This window comes from Podarcis vaucheri (assembly GCF_965113315.1).
Source record: "Podarcis vaucheri genome assembly, chromosome: 10".
NCBI classification, from domain to species: domain Eukaryota; kingdom Metazoa; phylum Chordata; class Lepidosauria; order Squamata; family Lacertidae; genus Podarcis; species Podarcis vaucheri.
Genome location: NC_138748.1, coordinates 40,214,966 through 40,239,414, shown reverse-complemented (window position 1 = coordinate 40,239,414; position 24,449 = coordinate 40,214,966). Strand labels below are relative to the sequence as shown.

The following is a 24,449-nucleotide window of genomic DNA, read 5'->3' as shown; positions in this document are numbered from 1 at the left end:
GCTCTAGATCCTGGGGGCAATGCTTCAGGGGCTGACAGGTGGAGGAGCCAGCAGAGCAGGGCAGCTCCTGCAGGACTACTGCAGCCTATTCTGGCTGATGCTCAGTGGCTCACCTCAGACCCTCCCAAGTATCCCTATTTTCCAGGGACAGTCCCAGATTTACTGAAACCATCCTGGTTTCTGATTTGATCCCAGAATGTCCCGTTTTTCCTTAGGACGCCCCTATTTCCATTGGAGAAATGTTGAAGGGGTCATCTCTATTTTCATTAAAGAAATGTTGGAGGGTATGGAATAGGATGTCCTATTTTTGTCTGAGAAATGTTGGAGGGTATGTAATCTACTCCTACTTGTTACACTGCATTTGTAGCACCACCTGTCTGTGACCAAGCAAACTGCAACATGATGATATTCTTCTATATTTACTAAATGTAAGGTATGCCTTCCAGGTGCACAACAGGAATCTATAGAATTCATTAAGTTGAATCCAAACATGCAGTGGGCTTGTAAGCCATATTTACATTATATTTAGAATAATTTCTACTGTGCTTGCAATCTGTTTTTCAAGTGCTTTCTGAAGATGCACATTTTTAAAATCCCACATATGTGAGGAGTTATGTTCATGGTATACAAACAAGAGTGGCAGCAAAAACGAATCAGAACAACAAAAACAAGCAGAAGCATATCACACAAAGCAGCTTAAACTTCCCGGTTTCAGACTAGTAATTTTATAAATAGTTGTATTTGTGTGTGTGTGTGTGTTCTTTTCTAAAAGAAAAGTCAGTGGTGAATAAAGCAGATTAAAAATAAACAAAAGATAAAGGTCAAATTGGGGTGATCAACTTAATCAGATGAGATATCTGCAAACCCTTTTCCTGCGCCTGCCATCTTTCTTCTTTTCACACCAAACAACAATCAAAGCAGGAAGTCACCGGTTTCCTCTGAACCAGGAAACTATATTTGCCACATTCAGAATAAGCCAAAATTCACAGTTCAAAATTGTGTTAAGATTCTGAGACTAAGCATTTGTCCTACTTATGTTGATGTAGTTTTTTGTGTGGATTTCTTGTGAACTGGATATCATTTTTTCTGGATTAGCATAAGGACTGGAAGAAGAGGTTATTCTGACAGGCCACATTCATGTGTAGTCAAGTTCAATGTAATACTGAGACCTGTTTTGGAAATACACTGACAGGCTGGAAGGAAAAGAAAGGTGACAGGTGAAGACAAATGCAATTGGAATAGTAACATGTACAGTTTCGTGCCAATCTTGGTGTTCTAGATCTTTCACATTTCTAATTTTGGAACCTATTTTAAGATCTCAGGGCGGTTCACAATACAAAATTACAATATAAAAAAAATACATAATAATACATAATAAAAATAAGAACAGAAACAAACCAATAATACCCCCTTCCACAGCACATTTTAAAGGGCCCCAGACATAACATGCACACAAACATGTACACCAAACACAGCGAGTGGTTTAGAAAACACATATTACCCAAACCTGTGCCTTGAATCTGCACTCACCACAGGGCAACAGTCTATTCTGACTAGTTGTGTGTTTGGCAAGGTTTTACAAACAGTTGGTAGGCAGATCTTCCTTTCCCCAGCCTTTCGTCACAGAGGGAAATGCTGGTAATCTTTAGTTTGGAGGCACCAGGAAAAATGAAGCTGAATACATTCTTCTCTACTGTTCAAAACTGTGAGCAGGCTTTTGATACTTTGGGGAACATGGACCATGATTAAAATCTTCAAGTCTCCTCTGCACATACCATTCTGAGGTTATCTAATAAGCAGTCATCCCACGAGGCTGGCAAAAACTGGTAAATTTGATGTTGCTGCAAACCTAGAAGGCTGGTGTAAATAACTAGAAAACACTCAGCTACCACCCCGCTAGGCTGAATGGTTGAGACAAATGTTCTGGGTTATGGAAGTGGAAAGTGTAGTTAAGAGAGAAAAAGACAGACTTCTACAGCATCTGGTACCCGCTTCTTAACTGCTGTTAGATAGATATGGTTCTTAAACAGATCTGACATTATTACTTTACAGATTCTCTGCAGATGTTCTCTGTAATGGGTGTCTTATATCCCAAATAGTTTTAGCCTGTTGAAATATTACCTAAGTTTCTGGTTAATTCTATATAATATGAATCAGAAAAGATAGAAAATGTGTTCTTCTGAATCCTGTATACTTTTGTCTTCTTGATAGAAAAAGTATTTATATCAGATGGGAGGGCATGCACACCTCTTTTGTTATTGTGAAAACAGGTGTTAAAAAGTTCACAACAGGTAACAGAGCAAATAGCATCAGGTGACTGGAAAAAAACCAAACCAAGCCAAGCATTAGGGAAATAAACCAATGGGTGAGAGAGAAGAGTACACAATGTCATAATTTACCATAAAGCCATCTGCCTCAAACTATTTAGTAGGGGTATTTCCAATTAAAATAGGATTAAAATCCACTTTATTTAGTTAATGGACTAATTGATCTTCCAGATTAATACTCAAAGAATTAAAATTGTTAGAGTTAAGCACAAAGCATTTGAATTTAAATAGCATAATTAAATATTTTGATACTGAAGTGGGAAATGAAACAATTCTGAATATGTGCAACCAGCAGCAGTGAGAAGAAAGCACTATAGTTACAAATGTCAAGAGGGAGGATGTCTATGTTACTCATCTATTAGTTGCACTGCTCAGATGTTAAATAGCCTATCTATACCAATCCTCGCTGTAAACCAGTAACTAACATGTACATGTTACTCATGGGTAAGGAATAACGTGAAAAGTTGAGGTTCAGTTGAGTCTTGCAACAGTTTGAACAAAATATTACTATTACTATTACTATTATTTCAATTTATATCCTATCCTTCCTCCCAGAGGAGCTCAGGGTGGCAAATATTTTGCAAATCTTCTACCTTAGTTAATGGTTTACTCCTTCTTACATTGCATTTCAATTATTACATTTCTTTGCTGTACCTGAACAGAGTTCCTTGTAGTCTCTTGGGTTTGGCATCATGTTCTGCATTTGACCCCCTTCTGTGAATTTGTATTGGCGAGGTTTATGTTAGTAAAGCATTTTAATTACATTCCTACTGTCGCTTCACTGGTATTGAAACTTAATAAACTGTAACTAGGTCACCTAATGGGGGTATACATTTGTTCTCATAACATTGATCTTAAGTAGGATCTGGTGTGCGGATCTAACAAAAAATGTTAAAACCCGTCCAGAAATTGCAAAGAGGTAGCCTAGTGTGCAAGAACTGTGCGAAAGGCTCATTAAATGAGTGTTAAGGGACAAAAAAGGGGCAAAAATGTAGGTGCAAAACTGTTATCAGGTAGATATTTTTAAATAGTCCAAATCTAATTAGCTGAATTCAATAAAATAGCTATCAACAAGCTTTTGCTGAAGTTAATAACATCCTTCCATAGCCTTCTCCTCTCAGGCTAAAGAGCAGTAGTCATTAAATAATCATGATATTGTCAGATGGGGAAGGGATAGAATTCTAAAAATCCCATAATATGAGGAACATAGCCCATTTGCGCACTATAAAGGCAGAGCTACATCTGATTCCAGAGTAATTAGGTCTCAACCCCAGAATCTGACTCATACTGTTCATTAACCAAGGCCCCCCACTCCTCCATATGGGTTGTCTGGAAAGGATAGCATTTTTGAATATAGATTGACTCCAAGTACAGGAGACAGGACTGCTGGGTCAAAAGGCATCATCCTAGGAAGGGTTGGACTCATTAACTGCTATTGCGTAAACGGCTGTGTAAAGACTGTAGTGACACTTTCCACAGCCCCACCTTCCTTGAATTCTGACTGAATTACTTTGAATGCAAAGACTCATTTAACTTATTATTTTCATAGTATGGCAACTTTAGCAAAACTCAGTGGTAGAACACATGCTTTGAATGCAAATGGTCCCAGATTCAATCTCTGGCACCTCCAGGTAGCATTGGGGAAGAATTCTGCCTGAAATCCTGGCCAGTCACTGCCAGTCAGTGTAGACAATGCTGAATTTGATGAACTAGTGGTCTAACTTGGTATTATGGTAGCTTCCTGTGTATTGGGAACTTGTAAATATTTTGCCTCACACAGGTTGTCTAGGTTATATGGATAGTTCTCCAAGTTAGCTTTCTATGTCCATTAGGTCCACTGACTCTGTTGTGGCAAACTATGGCAAATATAACAGAGCCAACCCACACAATGTGAAAATTTTGCACGTTGTTGTTGAGACATGAGAGGTGACAATAGATAAGCAGTTTTACATAAAATATTTCTAGCACTAGGAAAGCTTAGTTGTTGGATTCATTTTCAGCAGATGGTGGGTTTTCACAATTGAAAGAAAAGAACAGGCGTCTGTAGAAGTCGTACTACCATGGAAATTCCAAAGTCCTTTTAAAAGTATGGGAGAAATGTTTAATATTTCCTATTCCGAAAGTCCATCTTCTACTAGTAATTATGTCAGAATGCTGACAGTTTGGGGACAGTTTGGGAGGATGCCATTTTAAAAAATATAATATTCAATGTAGTAGGTGGTTCATATTCAAAGCCCAACAGCAATGGCTAGTCACATGAGATATCCAGGGTCATATCAGGACCTGACCTCTGTTGGCTTTATTTTGCAAATTTTAAGAACTGATGTTTTACCCTGTCAGTCAGTGTCACTTTCTTGAAGGACGTTCTTCAAGAAGGAAAAGGGGGAATAGTAATATATGCTACTGCCATTCATTTTCCTTACAAAAATATATTGCAGCTTATTTTTTCGGAATTTCAGCAGTTTGGTTTGATGTTTTTAGACCGACTCTTTGACCTGTTTCAAACATTCGACCTGTAGGTAACTAGGTAAAAGTATGTGCTATTATTATTCTTTATTTGCAGAATGAAAGTTGAGCTTATATGTCAATGTTTGTTGGAATGAGCCCAAGGTGTAGGAGAGGCACACACTGCAACAAGGGGAGGGAGAGATGCAATTTTTGCTGATTTCTTCCACCATTCCTTTTGCCACATCCCACCCTATTCCAGTGGCTTCTCCAACTCTACATAGCAGCTTTCCAGGTGGCAGCAAAGGGAAGGAGGAATCAGCAGAAATAGCTCCCCCCTGCCCCACTTTTCAGATGAGAGCCTCCTACATGTGAAATTCTGTCCACCAGAACTTTGGATTCAACTTATAGCGGTGCTGTCCCTTTTTTAAAGGGAAATTCCCTTATTCCGAATAGGATTCCTCGCAAGAAAAGGGAAAAGTTGACAGCTATGACTTATAGTGCAGAAATGCTTCCCAAGTTAGAAGAAAGATAACATAAGCAGGGTGAGGGGTTTGATTGTTGAAATTCTGTGCATATAAAACAAACAACTGAATTATACAAATACAGTGGTACCTCGGGTTACATACGCTTCAGGTTACAGACTCTGCTAACTCAGAAATAGTACCTCAGGTTAAGAACTTTGCTTCAGGATGAGAACAGAAATCGTGCAGCGGCAGCAGCAGGAGGCCCCATTAGCTAAAGTGGTGCTTCAGGTTAAGAACAGTTTCAGGTTAAGAACAGACCTCCGGAACGAATTAAGTACGTAACCAGAGGTACCACTGTAGTGTGGTTTTACAATACAGTTTGAGAGTGTTTTAAAATGGGGATAGTGTTGCACACCACCCCAATCTCTGAGCAGTGTGAGATTCCAGGGGTTCCACCTGTTTACCCAGGACTCATGTTTCCTTTTGGAAATGAAGCACAGTGGAGACTGTTGTGTCTTTTAGATATTGGGTTTATTTACACATATACACAACCAGATCCTATGTTGAAGGGGTTCACAGCATCAATACCTCAAAAGGGCCTTGCTTCTCTGATAACCACAGCCTTGAATTCCAGCAGAAATCAAACGTTGCTCTCTGACCCTCTCCTTGCTGCTTTTTCTCCCCTTCCTAGGTTACATAGCAGCCAACTCTGCTCTTCAACCCAGGCTTAATCCTTATAACCATCTAAGCATTGGAGGAGGGGGTAATCTGTTGTAGCTTTAAGAACTATGATCTATCCACATATTTACAGCTGAATTTAGATGGAGGGATTCCAGATCTTCTATCATGGTCATCTCAATAGGGGTTTGTTCCACACAGCACTGGAGGCATCTCTCCCAGCCTGCCTTCAGCAAGCCCAGATCATTCTGCCCTTTTTCTCAGCTATTCCAAGCCTTTTGCTAAAGGCCCCAAACCCTTCCTGTGATATCTTGCCCAGTTACCCTGACCACCTTCCAAATCCCCTGTCTCCCTTCACTCCTCAGGGCAAGGGGGAAGGACAGTTCTCTTGCATTGCCAATGGCCCTCAGTGGCCCTGTGTTGCTTCTTAATGGCCCTAGCTTGGCCAGGTCATTTTCTTTGCATAGGCTAGCAATTCCTCTGCAGCTGGTATTTCCCCTTCATATCCCAAATAATCAAAATCTCACCATTTATTCATTTCTAGGATTTTGAGGGTCCCTTCCTCAAACCTACAACAATATAATAATAAACTGCTGGGTCTCTTCCTGTACAAAATGCCAAGAGAAATATAAGCATCAAAATAATTTAGTGATTTCCAAACCTTTTATATAAAGAAGTCTAAACTAATTACTTCTCAACCTGACAGCAGCTTAAGAACACCGCCAAAATTTACCTGTTTTGCTTGCAAGTACAGATTACATTTTTTCTTCTCGATAATTATGTGCCAAAAATAGCATAGGAGTAACAAAATGTTAGCAGAAAGCATTTTGTTTAATTTATCCAGGGATGGGCTGTATAGATATACCACCCAATTGCAATCATGTTATTTGGTTTAATCCTATTTTACTGAAGTAGAAGGAGCTCATATGATGTGCACAATATGAAAAACAGTATTGTTATTTCAGCTCTGAATGGGAACCAAGATCACTTGGTGTCCTGCCATTTGCTTTAATTGCATAATAGGCAGATAAGAAATTATGTCCCAGTACAATGAGCAGAACTTCCAACATAGACTTCAATAGCTTTAAAGAAAGAAACTCTTTATGCTATATATTATGACACCTGGTTACACTGCACTGATTTACAATACAGTACATGCGGAATGTAAAAGGCAGTGGTAACACAGGTACTGTAAAAGAATAAAATGAAAAATATTTAAAGTTATTTTTAAATGATTTAATTTTTTTTTTTTGCTCCTAGAGCATTTAACAGGTTAGTTCATGGGTAGGCAAACTAAGGCCCAAAGGCTGGATCCGGCCCAATCGCCTTCTAAATCTAGCCCACGGATGGTCTAGGAATCAGCATGTTTTTACATGAGGAGAACATGTCCTTTTATTTAAAATGCATCTCTGGGTTATTTGTGGGGCCTTCCTGGTGTTTTTACATGAGTAGAATGCATGCTTTTATTTAAAATGCATCTCTGGGTTATTTGTGGGGCATAGGAATTCGTTCTTTTTTTTTCTTTTCCAAAATATAGTCCGGCCCCCCACAAGGTCTGAGGGACAGTGGACCAGCCCCCTGCTGAAAACCTTTGCTGACCCCTGGATCTGATTCTCTTACACTGTCCTATTTGAAGTGTGTTGCATTTACCTGTCTCAGGAGACAATGGAAGTGTGTACCTTCAGGGGTGAAGTAAAACCCTTGGAGAGTTACAGTCCCTGCTGTGGCTGTAGAGACTGATACAGGAGAGACAGGTTTCATTGCAGATAGGGCAACAGAAGGCACTTGGTTTTGCTGCTACAGGTGCACCATGGTGTTTCTTCTGTCTGTGCTGCTCCCAATAGTAATAAGATAAGGATTTATGGTACAGCCTTTATCCATGAAAATTGAGAGATTTGACATTGCCTTTAAAGGAATGTGGATTGCACCCACTAGGCTATGTATATACACATACAGCAGGATGAAGGAAGAGATACTGTGAAGTACTTCATACCTATAAGTGCAGCAAGTTATACACTTCAGGAAAATCCACATTGAAATCCCTCCCAGATTTGTGCAGGTTCCCCTAGCACAACACCTGTACTTTCCTACCATAGTACCCCAGTTTAGATAAAGAAACTGCTGTACTGACAAGAAATTCTCATACAGCTGCCACATGTGCATTGAGTAATTCCATACACTTTTTAAATTGGCAAATAAACAGGGCAATATAATGTAATGAAGAGATTATGTAGATTATGCTGGACACATCTGGAGCAAAGCTATCAGTATCAATGACAGGCAGAATCAGGCCAATTTCATATTCTAGTCAGCAAAAACAACTTCAAACTGCTGATTATTCTGAAGCTCCTCTCTTTTTTATACTTTAAATGCAGTTGTTAAATTTTCATTTTCTGTCAATGCTGAGACACATTTTCACTGAATTATGCAAATTCTGAATCTCTGTGCTTTAACAAAGAAAATATTTATCTCCAACTTCCAAACTATAATAGAACAAGGTTACTGAATGTTATGGGCTATATTTTGTGCAGTGTGAGAGACCATTCTAAGAAAGAAAGACAATACTCAAGGGAGCAGATAATGCAATCTAGTTTAACATAAATCTGGCATAGACTTGTATTCCTTTGAGTTCGCTATTTTGCTGGTCACAAGCCAAATACAGTCCACCAGTAATGAATGAAGGGTCATTTTTTCTATTTGCAGTGGACTAAAAAACAGGCATAGTCAAAATCCTTGAAGGATGTAATATAAGGCTAGTAGATTGGGGGGGTTGGGGGTGTCATAGTTTATACACATAAGCTCTTTAAAAAAGACCCCACCTGCCAGTCACCTGACATAACTATGAAGTCAGCTGATTGTGCACTTTGAAGCCTCAGTTTTTGGGACTTCTAAGCACAGCACAAGCTATTTGAGCCCTTTTGCAAACAGAACCATACTACTCTTTAAATTTCCAGAAATCAGAGGTTCAAAGAGGAGGGTGGGATTGTTTATGAAAGAACTTTAAACAGCCCTGCACAGCTGTTTGAACATCTGGTTTTCAGAGGTCCAGTGCTCTTTCTCTTTCTAAAGTGAATAGGGTGGTGGTGATGATAGTGCTGCTTTGTGATTGCTGGTGGAAGATGAGATTGGATTACTGGGCTCTAAGCCCTCTTCATTGGGAATTGTGCACATGGAGTCATTTTCCCACAGGACTAGGACTACAGGACCTAACATCCCTAGTCTGAAAACGGCACTTTGCACATGAGGCCTGCTAAGGTTAAGAGACTTGTTGATGGGAGGAATCGTCTGCAGGGCATCATTTTCCCACTGAGCAAAGATGCTCTCTGCCTTCCTGCCTCCCATAAAGGATGTTTCTGGGAGCAATTTGGGCAGAGGCCAGTGGCTTATTGGATTGGAGAGAGAAGAAGATGCAACCAGGGCTATGTTAGCTTTGAGCCTGTTACCAAGCATTTGTTCAGAGGTGCTTTCAGAGGAAGATTTTTCCTCAGAACCATAGCAGGGTGAGAGAGGGTTAAATCCCCATCTATATCTGCTGAGACCCTGATAACTGTCAGGGAAGCATGTAATAATGCATTTTTTAAAAAAAGCTTGCACATTAAATGCAAAGTTGCATTTAACTTCACGGCTAGTTGGCCCTCATTTTTCTTCTCAGCATATAAAGCGCTCTAGGTCAAACTTGTTTTTATTAGTCAAGCTAGTGCTGTCTTACCCAATTACTAGATGACCTCTCTAGAAATAACTTATACATTTTTTCAAGGACTAGGGGAACAGACACAGATCACAACCAGAAAAGGATCTATGAACTTTCTAGTCCTTGGCACTTGTGTTGCTGCTGTAACACTGGGATATTTACATTTCTCTGTAGTATTGTATCATGTTTTTTCCAGGATGATATTCTGGACTGAATTCACATCATCTGTCCTAGCTTTTCTAGTTAGCCTTTGGTACTTACATTTTAATTTCTCTTGGGTACAGCTCAATGGTTGTGTGACTTTATGAAGAAGTTTGTTCTGTCATTGAAACCTGTGTGCTGTCTATTCTGTAATTGTTTCATTCCATGGGGAAGACTGCTCTACTCTGCCATATCAGGTGTGTCCAGACAAATCTTTTATACTGTTTTCTCTATGGTTTATCCATACATTTGTATCATAATCATTTTAAATGGGGTATATGCATGACATCCTTCTTTTTTTTCAATAACCACATGCTTTCCCCCCTTAATCTATTTTTCCATTAATGCAGAAAAATCTTACTTTAAAAAAAAGAAAAAAGATTCAGAACAGCAGTGCAAAAAAACGTTTTGGTGTGAATGTTTTTAGCACTTCTTTGTGCTTCTACCCTTCAGGTTTAGGTGGGTTTGGTTTTAACATGGATAGTGATGTTCTTGTGCTATCCACTAACTGTACTTCCTGCCTTCCAGTTGCTCTCATTTGTTCGCACCTGAGCCATTCTATTTTGGTCCACCATTACTGCCAGACATGCTTTTACTTCCATTTGTACCAATACTGGTTCTGAAAAGAACTCCAAGGGTCTCCAGGCAGTGAGTGGGAACAAGTTTCTTGTTTAAAATTATTGTTTTTAAAAAATGAATTGGACATTAATTGAGAAATCTGTTATCTCTTTATCTCCTTTGCCATCCTGATTCCCTCCAGATGTTTTGGACAGATGGGAGTTGTAGCCCAAAACATCTGGAAAGCAGCAGATGGGCAAATGTTTCCTTAGAGACTGAGTGAAGAGCTAAGTCATAGTTCAAAAACAAAACAAAACCACAGCAGCATGGTCTTCTTTGGGACAGACTGCCCTAATGAATGGTGCTGCATCATGATCTACTGCCATTCCCCCACTTTCCCACCCTGGAATGCCTGGGAATCATGATTGCTTACACACTCTCATCCATCCAAAAACTGCTTCGAACACTGGTTCAACAGTTTCACAACCTCCCTGGGAATAAGGAGCTAGAAAAGAAAGGTAGAGCTGAGTGTGATCTACATACTGATAACACTTCAGTCCTAATCTCCAGATGACTCCCCACCTACCCAGCAGTTTCATCTGGATGTTGAAAAGCATGAGACAAGACAGTACCATATGCCAGTCTGGTGCCCAGATGTTATGCATTACAATTCCCATCAGCCCTAGCCAGTCCCAAGGAAACAGTGCTACCGCTGAGAACAGGAATTCTGCAGAAATTGCCTCCTGAACCCAACCCAGACACCTGCTCTAGAAGGGACATTATACTCAAAGCCACAGAGAGGTCTAGTGTAACCAATCCAGTTGCACTTCCCAAATTCCTTGGCATTAGTCATCCACCAGGATGACTAAGGTTCTGTCTTGAAAAAGCAACACATAAAGCTGAAGTGAGCATAACATGAGGAAAACAAATTATATCTGAGCCTTTGAGAAGAACAAGTACAGGAAAGAAAAAATATCAGACCCACAGGGGTTAGCGCAAGTGGGGAAGTAGAAAAGATCATGGAACTTAGAAATTATGTACTTTTATCAAAATGTAGCAACATTTCATTTCATTTCATTTCCACCAGTAATCTGCTTACCTTTAATACCCAAAGTACTCGTTAAGAGGAAATATTAAACTGGAAGAGACCAGTGCCGGCCCTTGCACTCATTTCCATACAAGCCAAATTACCAGGCAATTAACTCCCTTGCTACATTTTTCCTTATTAGAGATGTTTTTATTGCTAAATGGAATACATTTACTAAAGTAAATAATCCTTTGGGAATCTTACTTGTAGCTGTTTTGTTTAATTCTTGCATTTTAGATTTATTTAAACATTGATGTAGAAAAAAGTTGCTTGACTGAAGGGAATCATAGAATCATAGAATCATAGAGTTGGAAGAGACCACAAGGGCCATCGAGTCCAACCCCCTGCCAAGCAGGAAACACCATCAGAGCACTCCTGACATATGGTTGTCAAGCCTCTGCTTAAAGACCTCCAAAGAAGGAGACTCCACCACACTCCTTGGCAGCAAATTCCACTGTCAAACAGCTCTTACTGTCAGGAAGTTCTTCCTAATGTTTAGGTGGAATCTTCTTTCTTGTAGTTTGGATCCATTGCTCCGTGTACGCTTGTCTGGAGCAGCAGAAAACAACCTTTCTCCCTCCTCTATGTGACATCCTTTTATATATTTGAACATGGCTATCATATCACCCCTTAACCTCCTCCTCTCCAGGCTAAACATGCCCAGCTCCCAGGAAATGAAACTGAAGCTGTTGAAGAGAGTATATAGATTTATTTGCCCCTCTGCATCTTTGGGTGCCTGTTACTGTGAGTGACCATTATTCCTCTCCCATTTTGTTCACTATTTATCCTTTTTTCATGGCAAGCGAGTCTGAATGGGTTGCATTTTTGCAGCAATCACATTGCACGTAGTCCAGCCAAACACATTTGAGTTCCTGTGGTTTCACAAGGAGTTAAGCAAGTGCTTAATAACCATGGCTACTTGCAATTTTGTGCACTTGCAAAAGTGAAAGCCTTGGTTGAAGAACCTGGGTACTGCTACCCCTTGATTGCTCTGCATTCCTAGGAATTTGCTACTTTAGGATCCTCCACCACCATTTCCCGCACGTTACAACCTCTGTAATACAGCTTCTATACTATATGCTGTTTGCTGTAGGGACTGAAGGAAGTAAAGGATCTTATTTGTATGAAGTCATTTGTATGAAGTCAGAGACGTGGGGTTGGTAAGTCTGGACAGTAGGCAGTAGGAATCCCCTCTCCTTTAGTGTACTTGTCCTGCTTGTCTTATATTCTGGTCTTCCAAATCTCTGTACTTTGCCCTTCCTTTTTCCCTAGCAAATAAGATGATGGTGGTGATGATGATGATGATGATGATAACTCGCCCACCTGGCTGGATTTCCCCAGCCACTCTGGATGGCTCCCAACAGAGGACTTAAAACAGAATAAAACTTCAAACATTAAAAACTTCCCTAAACAGATGCATCTTTCTTCTTGTGGGTTCATTTGAGATCATAGAATTGTAGAGTTGGAAGGGACCCTAAGGACCATCTAGTCCAACCCCCTGCAATGCAGAAATATACATCTCCCAAACCTATAAGCTTCCTGGGGGAGAAGTGCCTTTGACACTCCACTCCCCCATGGTTAGCTTTCCAGGGATACCTTTTTATGGTGCCTGGTGCAGGTGTGATGTTGGGGGGTCCTGCTGCTGCCCTCTACAAGGGCCCATCCATGTGTATTAGAAGCTGGTGACTGCATGTGGGAAATTATTGTATGTACAGACTCCTCTCTCTTGCAGTTGCCTTGGCATTCAGCACGATCCAGGCTTGCCTTTTCTGAGAGTACCAACAAGGCTTCTTTTTACTGTTGGTTCAAAACATTTTCAGGTGGTGGCTTTCACAGTGCCAGTTCTTCACTAGGGAGTACCAGGACCAATAACTAGAAACACTTGAGGGACATTCTGAAAGAGCAAGAAAAATCACCCAGTGATTTCACTGCATACTGTAAGTGCGTTGAAAGAGAATCTAGGCTTAGATTAAAGAAGCAATGCAAAACATAAACCAAGAAGTTCAGTATTGGAGGAGCATGCTCTAATGCTTAATGGCTATTACACTCTTCCTAGTGGCACACAATTTGGCATTCCATAACTTTTAGCAATATCAAAAAACAGAACAGGAAAACATGGGTGAAAAAAGGGAGAAGACCTGTTCTTTATGTTTTAAGTAGTCTTAATATTCAGTATGGCACGTACCAGGGAAAAAGTGATAGAGGAAAGAAATGCAACTTTGGACACACCACTTACTGTTGGTATTCTTCAGCAGATATTTGCTGAACAAATAGAATATTTCAGATGAAAGATGAATTAAACAAGGATTGAAATTAAACCAGAGATGAATGAAATGCAAAAAGGGATCAGAAATAACATAGAGGTGTAGATGACTAAGTACTGACAGGACTGAGAGATGAAACTATGGCAAAACTTGAAGGAACAACTGGTGAAATGAAAGAACTTGCTATAAAAGTGAATGGAGAAATGAACCAACTAAATGATAAAGCTGAGATTTTGGAAAACAAAAATGAAGTTATAAATGCAGAGACTGAGAGAGATCAGGATAATCTGACATAGATGGAATTGAGAGAGGAAGAGTTCTACCTATGACAGGACATGATCCCAGGCTATAAAGCTATTAAATCTCTGTCATTCTTTTTGGGAAAAGAGTGGAAGAAACACCAATGAAGGAGTCAATATTAGTTAAGGCTGGAAAAACATGGCAAATGCACAGGAAGTAGAAACTGGAATCTACAGAGCTGGGTGTGGACCAATAATAAGAAAGGGATTGTGGAGAATGATCTTAAGATATGATCACAGCAGAGAGACTCTTATATGCTCAAAGAGGGAAATGTTTACCATTATTTAGTATGATGGCAGGATTGCTTGCTGAAATTGTTGCAGATAAAGCTGAAACTATTGCTTACATTTATCTATATTATTAATTGGGATCCCCTTTTGGACTTATTGTGTGAAATGGAAAGTGAACATGATATTTGAGTGGAAAAAATAGGGGAAATGCTGGTTTGTAGAAAGTAGAATAGTTGAATGTTATCATAGAGCAAATGTTTTGAATAATTCTTTTTATGTACCGGTAACTGACAGCCAGAGAATCGGGATCCCTTTCACTTTTTATTTCACCCCCTTTTTCTTTCTTTGTCTCTTTTCATTTCTTTTCCTTTTCTTCTTTTTCCCTTCCCTTTTTTTGTTCTATACATGCTCATCACATCTTTACTTTTTCTGCTTTTACTTTTCTATAGACTTGGTGTTTTTTTTAAATCTTGCTGTATCATAAAAAGCTCATATATATATATATATATATATATATGCTTTCGTAGATTTTCACGGGTACAGGAATGCAGGTTTTGGTGTCTTCGGGTGTCTTCCCGTGTAAGAGTCGGGGTGTCTGTGCGACGTTTCGACGAGGTCTCACTCGTCATCTTCAGGCTGGTGCTTTCGGCTTCTTGTTACTGGAATTCTGCTCTGTTCCAGTAACAAGAAGCCGAAAGCACCAGCCTGAAGATGACGAGTGAGACCTCGTCGAAACGTCGCACAGACACCCCGACTCTTACACGGGAAGACACCCGAAGACACCAAAACCTGCATTCCTGTACCCGTGAAAATCTACGAAAGCAATCGGACTACCAAGCAAAACTATCAAATCTACTCCAAGACCCTACCTACCAACCTATAAAAACAGATCCCACCACCTATCTGGAAAAAACCACCAAATCCAAAATAAAAGCCTCTCCTATCAGTGAAGAAATCCAGCTAAGAATCATCCCCAGAGAAAAATCATCCAGATGCCCCAAACTCTACGGTCTCCCCAAGATACACAAAGAAGGAACACCACTCAGACCAATAGTCAGCTCCATAGGCTCACCTCTACAAAATCTCGCTAAATTTCTCGCTAAGCAACTTCAGCCCTATGCAGAATCCATCGCTTCACACGTTACTAACTCCTTCCAGTTCATAGAAACAATAAAGAAACAATACCTACATCCCGATGACCTACTTGTGAGCTTCGATGTTGTATCTCTCTTCACTCAAGTGCCCATTAATGAAGCCTTGACAGCCATTCAAAACAAATACAACCCCCCCAAATACATCCTGGACCTGACCAACCACTGCCTAACCAACACGTACTTCATCCACAATGGACAAAGATACAAACAGATAGAAGGAGCACCTATGGGATCACCCCTCTCACCGGTCATCGCAAATTTGTACATGGAACACTTTGAAACCAATGCTTTAGACAAGTCAGAACACAAACCCAAACTTTGGCTCAGATATGTTGATGACACCTTTGTAATTTGGCCACACGGGAAAGAAAAACTAGATAGCTTCCTCACACATCTCAACAGCCTACACCCCAAAATACAATTCACTATGGAAATAGAAGACAACAACCAACTCCCCTTTCTTGACGTCCTAATCTACAAAAAACCTGATGGCTCCCTAGGACACACTATCTACCGGAAAAAAACACACACCAACCGCTACTTACATGCACAATCACACCACCACCCGGCACAAATAAACTCCGTAGCCAAGACTCTCATCTCCAGAACCAAACGCCTGGCTGACAAAGACCACTTGACAACTGAGTTACAGAATCTCTCAAATGTGTTAATCGCCAATGGATACCAGAAAAACAGGGTTACGAAGCTAATCCAAAAAGAAACACCCCCCAAAAACCAAGACACAGAAGAAAACAATGGCATGGCCCTCCTTCCTTATATCAAGGGCACTACAGACAAAATCAGCAAAATCCTCCATAAACACAATATCAAAACAGCCTTCTGCACCAACCAAAAAATAGCCAATATCCTCAGAAACCCAAAAGACAAAATCCAGCTGGAAAACCAAGGGGTCTATGAAATACCCTGCAAAGTCTGCCCAGCCACGTACATTGGACAAACAAACAGACGAATAAATGCACGTATCGCAGAACACAAGAATGCCGTCAAAAAAGAAGAAAAAACTTCCTCTCTTTTCCAACACATGAAAGAAACAGGACACGAAATTAATTTTGCAGATTCCAAATTGCTCTTTAACATGGAACATCACCACAAGAGAATAATCATGGAAGCCATCGAGATAGAGAAACACCCTCACAACATGAACAAGCGTGACGACACGTCCCGCCTGCCAGACATCTGGAAATTAGCCCTCCCCACAAAAACCGACACCAGAACCAGAGGCACACAGAACGCCGTCACCAATCAACCACACCAGACCCAAACCCACACCCTCTCCACAGACATATTACAGACTCCATCCAGCAGCCAAACTATAGTGGCACCTCCGGATGCTGCACCCCCCTGCAATCCCTACACAGATCTGGCTGGCACAAGGCACAAAACCACAGCTCGCCCCTATACACGAAGCCAAGCCAGAGCACAACTAAATGCAGCACAGCCATCTTCTCAGAAAAACTCTTCACAAGCTCAAGAGGTCAAGACACGAAAGCTTTAGCAACTAATCTACACTTAATGACCCACCCAGTGGTATTCAGAATATCACTCATGAAATCACCCAAGATATCCCTCAAGTAATTAAGGAACAAAAGAAGAAAAGGCACACTAATCTAGGAACTTCCTCTCTGCCCAGAACGTTGGAGGCTATACACCACACCCCTCAACAGTATTTATAGGAACTCAAACACCAGACTCTGCTCTGTTCCAGTAACAAGAAGCCGAAAGCACCAGCCTGAAGATGACGAGTGAGACCTCGTCGAAACGTCGCACAGACACCCCGACTCTTACACGGGAAGACACCCGAAGACACCAAAACCTGCATATATATATATATATATATATATATATATATATATATGCTTTCTCTCATATATATATGAGAGAAAAGAATAAGAGCACGCAGCACCAATCACAAGGTGTTTTCCCCATCCCTGGATCCCAGAAACGGACTAGCAATTTAGACCCAATCTTTTTGTTTTAACAACGTGTGAGCTATCACAGTAGAAATGCACCTCCTCCGTGCAGAGGTGTGTGTGTGTGTTGTGTGTGTGTAGGAGTGCTTAAATGTTACTGGAGGAAACCGTGGTGGTGGGATGGGACACACAGAAGCAGAGACTGCCTCACTTTGGCAACACAACATCAGAATTTCCCCTTGATTCGTGTAGCCAGCAGCTACGCGCGTCAGTCTCCCCGCCTGGTTACAGGTGCGGCGCAGTTCGCTTTTAAATGGCTACTGCGTTACTCCCGGCCCTTTGAATCCACTCTACTATTGAATTGTGTCTGGCTTCTTCCGCGAGCCTGTGTGGCGGTGGGTGCTCTGCGCGTCACGCTCCGCGCCGGAGTGGAGGCATTTGCCTCAGCTGTGTAGGTGCCCTGAGGGTGATCCTCTCTCCCCAAGGCTGCAGCGCGGAGGCGCGTTAGGGCCTCCCTCTGCGTCTCCCTGCCTCAGCAGGGTGTAATCAGCATTTTCATGAACCTCCCTTAGCTCCTCAAGCCGAAGGAGCGGGGAGAGTCCGGCCCTGGCGGGATAGTGACAGGTAGACCTCTGGCGGCTGAGGCGAGGGCGGCGAAGCGACAGTCGCTGCAGCGGGGAGGGTCGCTTTGGGTGGCGGTATGTGGGCGCCCGTCGAGCAGCCCGGCAGCCACTTCCCTCTCCGTGTGCAGGCGGGAGCGGAGGAGACACACGGTGAATATCCATAGTAACAGGGGATGCGGGGGGGGGGGCGGGGAGGCGCAGCGGTAGATCGGCAATCTGCCCGGCCGGAACCAGCGCGGCGTACGGCCCGGACCTCTCCTCTGCGCACGGGAGAGCCCGGTGAGTGACGACGAGCGGCCGCGGCCCTCCTTTGGCGGGACGAAATAATGGGGTGGGGTGCGCGGGGAGGCGAGCTGCGGCGGCGGCCGCTTTTCCACCCCGGCACGAGCACGCGGCCGGGAGCGCGGGAAAAGGGGGAGAGGCGGCGGTGGCACCGGCGGGGGATGGGAGGCGGGGGGCGCGCGCCCCCCTCCCTCGCTCCCTCTCGCCCTCTGTCCCTCCCTCGCTCGGCGGTGCCGGCGGCTGGATGGATGGGGGGGGGGGGAGGCAGGCAGGCAAGGGAGGGAAGCGCTCAGCTGCGCTGCGCTCGGCTCGGTTCCGCTGCGGCGTCCCTGCCTCGTTCGCCACACGGCGGGGAAGGAAGATGCACAAAGGAGAGGGATAAACGCTGCAGAATATAAATATCCCCGGCTTGGCTCGCAGCCCCCGCCTGCCCGCCGCCGCCGCCGCGTTCGCTTCGCCTCGCCACCGTCGCGGCCGCCGCTTCTCTGCGCCTAGGTGAGACCGACCGCCCGGCCGGGGAACTGATGAGTAAGCGAGTCGCTGTGTGAGGGGATGGCTCGGGAGGAGGAGGGTCCGGGCTCAGCCAAGGACGGTCCCTGCCTTGGGCAGCCATGGGGGGCTCCCGCTCTTAGGCTGCAGGTTGGACGAAAGGGTGAGGAGGTGCCGAGCGAGAAGGAGCCTTCGTCGCTCGGGTCCGTCTGGCCGCCCCTGCCTCGCTTCGCTCTTCAGGCTCTGCGCTGTGCCACAGTGGAGTGAACATCACCTCAGAAGGGCAGCTTCCCTCCGTCCCTCATCCCCCCCCCCTCCAAAAAACAAGCAGTCTTTAGGAATGTCGCCGGTGCCTAAAAATAGCCTTTTTAAACGGAAAGAAAAAAAATTGCAGAGAGACAAAGAGGGAGCAGGAGAGAGATGTGCCTCGCCTGCCATGTAGTTCTAAGGAGCGCCTGATGGAAGTGGTCCTGTCGTGTGGCGGGCGGCGAGTTTTTCCTCGCCTCTGAGTGCTGCTGGGGGAGGGGGACCGGGAACGCTTCATCTCCAGTGCGCTCACTCCATGTATTTTTAAGCAGTGATTAAAAGTGGGCATGTACTTTCCAGCGATACACCCTGGAGAGCAATAACGCAGCGTGCGAAGACTGCAACTGCTTTTTTTGGTTTTGTTTGGAGGTTGTGTCAGCGTTTACATTGCACTGGGGGGCTTGATAACATTCGCTGTGGTCTCAAACTTGTCAAGGAGTGGAGGGCGATGGGGTCTCGGGTTTGCAAAGAGGCTCTTTTCGTCCTATCTGTTCAGATATTCTCAAAGAAAGGGGCTTGACTGCCTCTTCTCAGGTTTGGCACACCTGCTGATTGAAAGCATCCTTTCATCCACAACATAAAAAAAATTACATTTAATGCCATCCATTAAATATCTTGTATTTTGGCCCGCCTTTAGAATGAACTGGACACAGGGGAGATGGAAACAATGTGCAAACCTTTATTCCAGCCATATCTGACTGGAATGCTACCATGTGACAACATACTTATACAGGTAGCATTCTCTTAGGCCTTAAAAACAATTGCTTGACAGTGGTGCAGTTTCATTTATTTCAATGAGATTCTGTTAGGGTAAGTAGTTATTGAGCTGGTTGGCTACTCAATATCTTACAACTGCATGACTGTAGGTGTATACGTACATATATATTTCCTAGGGGAAAATGTACGTCATCATCTGTGAAGTGTGCAGCAGTTGTTATTTTATTGCAAGCTGTACTCCCAACAAATACTCATGCTGCGCTTCAGACATGCTTTTCTCACACAAAAGTCTGTAACATAGTGGGAGTAATACAATGAACAAAACAGTTTTCGATGTTTTATACAAACCTAACTGTAGACCACATAGCTCTGAGAGTTTTAGCATATAGGTTTATGTGTATTTACACCTGAATGCTGAAACAAATTGCCACCTTTGCCCATGTCTGGGGAAGTGAGTGATTTTAGAAAGCTGGTGATAATGTGTTTCAGTGTGCATGAAGTCATGATTTATCTAGTAGCAATGTGGCCAGTACCTAAACCTTTTAAACCTTAATATTTAGCTTTGGCAACATAATACTAAATTGATGCCATTGTTCCTTGGAAAGATTTTCTATTGTTATTTGCCAAGAAGCCATTAATCAACCTTGAAGTTATCCCTTGGACACAGTGGGCAACACCTATGATTATAATCCTTAATGGCCTAATCTGCATTATCAGGTGTGCTGAGGGAACAAGACTTTGTCACAAGAGTAGTTCTTTGGTTTTTCTGTTGATTTCTATATGTCCAAGGGTTTTTAAAGAGCAAAAGGGCTTTTCTTTTCAGAGCAGGAGATCTTGATCCTGCAATGTTTAATTATCTCCATGTAGTAAAACTCCATTCTAATGGCAACATAAAGATTTTAATGAAGCTATAAAATGGAGACTTAGTTATTTTAGTGAATGCTATTTGGTGCAGCTTGTCAGGGAGAAGTTTAGCTCTCTCCTCCCTTTGATATATGTAAATACACAGAGGCTGTGATCTTGCAGATCAGTGTTTTAACTGTTCACATGTGAGTATTTTTATTAAGCTCATTATTCAAACCTGTTGCGTGAATAAAGATAAGCTTTGCTAAGTTGTTGCTGAAGGAGAGCCCTGAAGTAATTAATGCAAATGGCATGTCTGACTCATTTTGATTGGTAAAAAGGAAGGGCATGTACTTTTGCTATTTAAATAGGCCAGTTTAGTTACAAGAGGAGTTTTTAAATGAACTGTTATATTAGTTCATGCATTATATATTGATTAGGGTTCAGAAGGTATATAAGAGAAATACTTTAAAAAATCAGTTATAATTTCATCTCCCCAACTTTTTTTTTAAAAAAACCCAGGATAAAATGAAGTGGTAGATAAGGGGTTGCAGTCTGACTATTAAAACAACCAGGGCAAGAGAGGAAGTCTAATATCTAGAATGTTTTATCAGCATAATATCCTCAGAAATGGATGTGATTTTCACTAGTAGAGATTGCTGAACTTTGTAAAGTTGCAGCTCACAAATTGCACCCTCAACAAGCCCATTCACTGTGCTTACATTGGCATAAAACTAGGCTCTGGAATACGTAGAATCATTCAGTCAGTGAGATATTTTTTTTAAGCAGTAACATCACAACTATTAACAGTAAAGTTTTAAACCTTGAAACTGAGGACTCTCAGAAAATAAAATAAGATGTTAGCAGATTTAAACACCATAAGGCATTTCTGGCAGACTAAATGAGAAACTGATTTTATGAAAAGTATCGCACAGGCAACATGGAAATGGAAAAAGTCCACCCTGTGTATGAACTTTGAAGATATTTTGTACAAATTGTTAAAACCGAAAAGGAGTCAAATGCATATGCAAGTGAAAGATAAATGCTGGTGATGCAATTTTAGCAGATCTCATAGGTTTTGTATCTTTAGGACCTACCTCTAGATAAAAAAGTATCATAAATGAAATTTTATGTTGACTTACCAGTTTACCCATTGTTTATCCTATTAAAGCTACTCTCAGAGGCAGTATGCTTTGGAATGCCAGTTGCTAGAAATCACAAGCAAGTAGAGTGCTATTTATTGCACTCTGGTCCTGCATTTGGGCTTCCCATGGGCATCTTGGCTGCTGTGAGAACTGGATTCCGGACTAAATGGGCCATTGGCCTGATTCAGCAAGTCTAAAGTAATTCTTAATCACAGTTATCCGAAGCTTTGGGGTTATTATTTAAGAATCTCAGTCCCCTAAAAAGCAATTGTCTGGACATGTCTCATAGGAACAGCAGATACGTTTTGAGATGGTCCTTAAGATATGAGTGTCCCAGACTGCACATGGGTTGAAAGGTTAAAGTCAGCACCTTGAATTATGCCCAGAATCTCACGGATGCAATATACGTCCATATTCCAGAAACAAAAAAGGAATGGACAGCTGCCTTGTGAATCACTAAAGCTTCCAAGTCATCTTCAGTGACAGTCCAGTTCAGATCAATCTTGGGAGTTACAGACACTGGCATGATATATTGAAATGTATCAGTTAATGTTTTGCAATGTTTTTGTTGTTGCTATTATGATTATATAGTGCTATATCTGAGGTTGTAAGTCACCATGGATAGATACTGTACATTGTATGGTGCCTAATAAATTTCTTCAATAAATAAATAGCCAGTAGGATGTATTGGGAGAGGTAGAATAAAAATTACAAGTGGCGCAGAATGGAAAGGTGGTAATACCAATCTCAGAGCTGAAGCTATAGGAATTCTCAGCATTTCATGGTTAGTGCTGAATCTGAGGTTGTTTATAGATAAAATGCTAACTGTAATTTAAATCAACCTGAAGACAGCAACCACCTTCTGCTTCTTCTCAGTAAACACTGTCCACTTGGCTTTTCAATTTTTTTTACAAAGTTCCTCACTGAAGACTCCTGAGTAGCAGTTATGGGATAATTGGGGCAGATCCTTTTATGGAACAGTAACTAGTTAAAGAATAGTTATCAGAGAATAGGAACAGTTCTGCAATGGAGGAATGTGAAAAGTGAGTCCCCTGAAGATTAGTATTAGGACCTATGCTTTTCAGCTTGTTCTTAAATGACCTAGAGTTAGGGATGATCAGCAAGCTGACTAAATTCATTCAGGAGGTTAAAACTGGCCAACTAACCAACCAACCAACCAACCAACCAACCACCCAACCAACCAACCAACCAACCAATCCAAAGGGTTGTGAGTAGTTTCAAAAGGATCTCTCCAAACCAGGTGAATGGGCAGTAAAATTACAGTTCAGTGCATTGTTACAATAAAAGCAAACATAATATAATGCATAGGGGGAAATCATTATTTCGCATGTGCAGTAATGAGATCTGAACTGGTGATAACTGGCCAGGGGTGAGACCTTGGGGCCATAGTGGATAGCTTAATGAAGATGTTGACTCAATGTGCAGAAGCAATGATGTCGCATCCTAGGAATGAATCAAGAACGTGTTTGAAAATTAAACTGCCAATAGCATAATGCCGCTATACAAACCTATGGTGCAACTATATTTGGAATAGTCATCGTATTGTGTATATTTGTGGTCATCTCACCTGAAAACGTGTATTGTGGAGCTGGAAAGCTCAGACAATTGGAAACAAAATGATCAAGGCATTGGAGTAATTCCCCTATGAAGAAAGGATTAAAACATTTGCTGCCTTTTAGTTCAGAAAAAAAAAGTTTAGTAAGAGAGGACATGTTAGAGGTGTATAAGTGGTGTGAGGAAGTGGATGGAAGGGAGTTTTTCTCCCTTTCTCATAATAGTGATGCTGAATATTGGAAGATTCCGGAAGGACAAGAGGAGGAACTTCTTCACATAGCATATAGTTAAATTATGGAATTCACTCCCAGAAGATGTAGAGGTCGCCACCAATCTGGATGGATCAGGTCATTTCCAAATGATTAGACAAATTCATGGATTCGAAAAATTCATGGAAGATAAGGCTATCAAAACTACTGGTCATAATGGCTGTATCTCCAGTTCCCAAAGTCTCTGAATATCAGGCCCTAAAGGTGGGGCACCTGGAAAAGGACCCCCAATGCATATCTTAAATTTCAGGCAGATCCCTTACTTAAAATATTTCTATTCCATCTTTCAAAACTGCTTGTGGCAGCTCAGTCAGAACATCTCTTCAAAGTAATTTAAAATAATATAACAAAATTAACACTTAAATTCTAAACAGTAAAACCTACAACTTCTAACCAAAGGCTTTCTTGAACTGTTGGGACTTGCAACCAAGCAGGCTGAACACTGAGGGGAAGTCATTACACAAAACTAGGCTTGCCCTCTATGCTCCACAAATATCCTGAAAGGTGAAACAGTTCATACAGAGACAGAAGCTTTCTAAAATATTTCAGTCTGGGGCCATGAAAGGTTTACAGGTAAGAACATACACCTTAAATAGGGTCTGGAAGCTCATTGGCAGCAAGTGCAGTTGACACAATGTGCTTCATTTGCCAGTTCCCACCAGTAGGCAGCCTTTGGGATTCTGCACTAGCTGTAGATTCTAAACTATTTTCAAGGGCAGATCTTCGCACATAATACTACAGTAGTCACTCCTTGAAATTTCAAAGACATAGGTAACTGGCATGGATAACTTTTATAAGGCCTGGCTTTTAGCAAAGGGACACAGCTGAAGAATCAGATAAATGTATTTAAACAACGCTCCATACTGC

General features: G+C 41.8%; 1 protein-coding gene across 16 annotated transcripts in view; it reads left to right on the top strand.

The window, feature by feature from the left end:
* ANKS1B (ankyrin repeat and sterile alpha motif domain containing 1B) overlaps positions 1-24,449 on the top strand; it is a 366,454-nt gene that overhangs the window by 277,528 nt on the left and 64,477 nt on the right. The window contains exon 1 of one of the 16 annotated variants that reach the window (XM_082240760.1): positions 17,732-17,957. The exons of 11 other annotated variants lie outside the window; for them this stretch is intronic. The gene's annotated coding sequence lies outside the window, so the exon portion shown is untranslated. 4 more of the 16 variants (XM_082240772.1, XM_082240771.1, XM_082240758.1 and 1 more) reach the window with 4 other exon arrangements.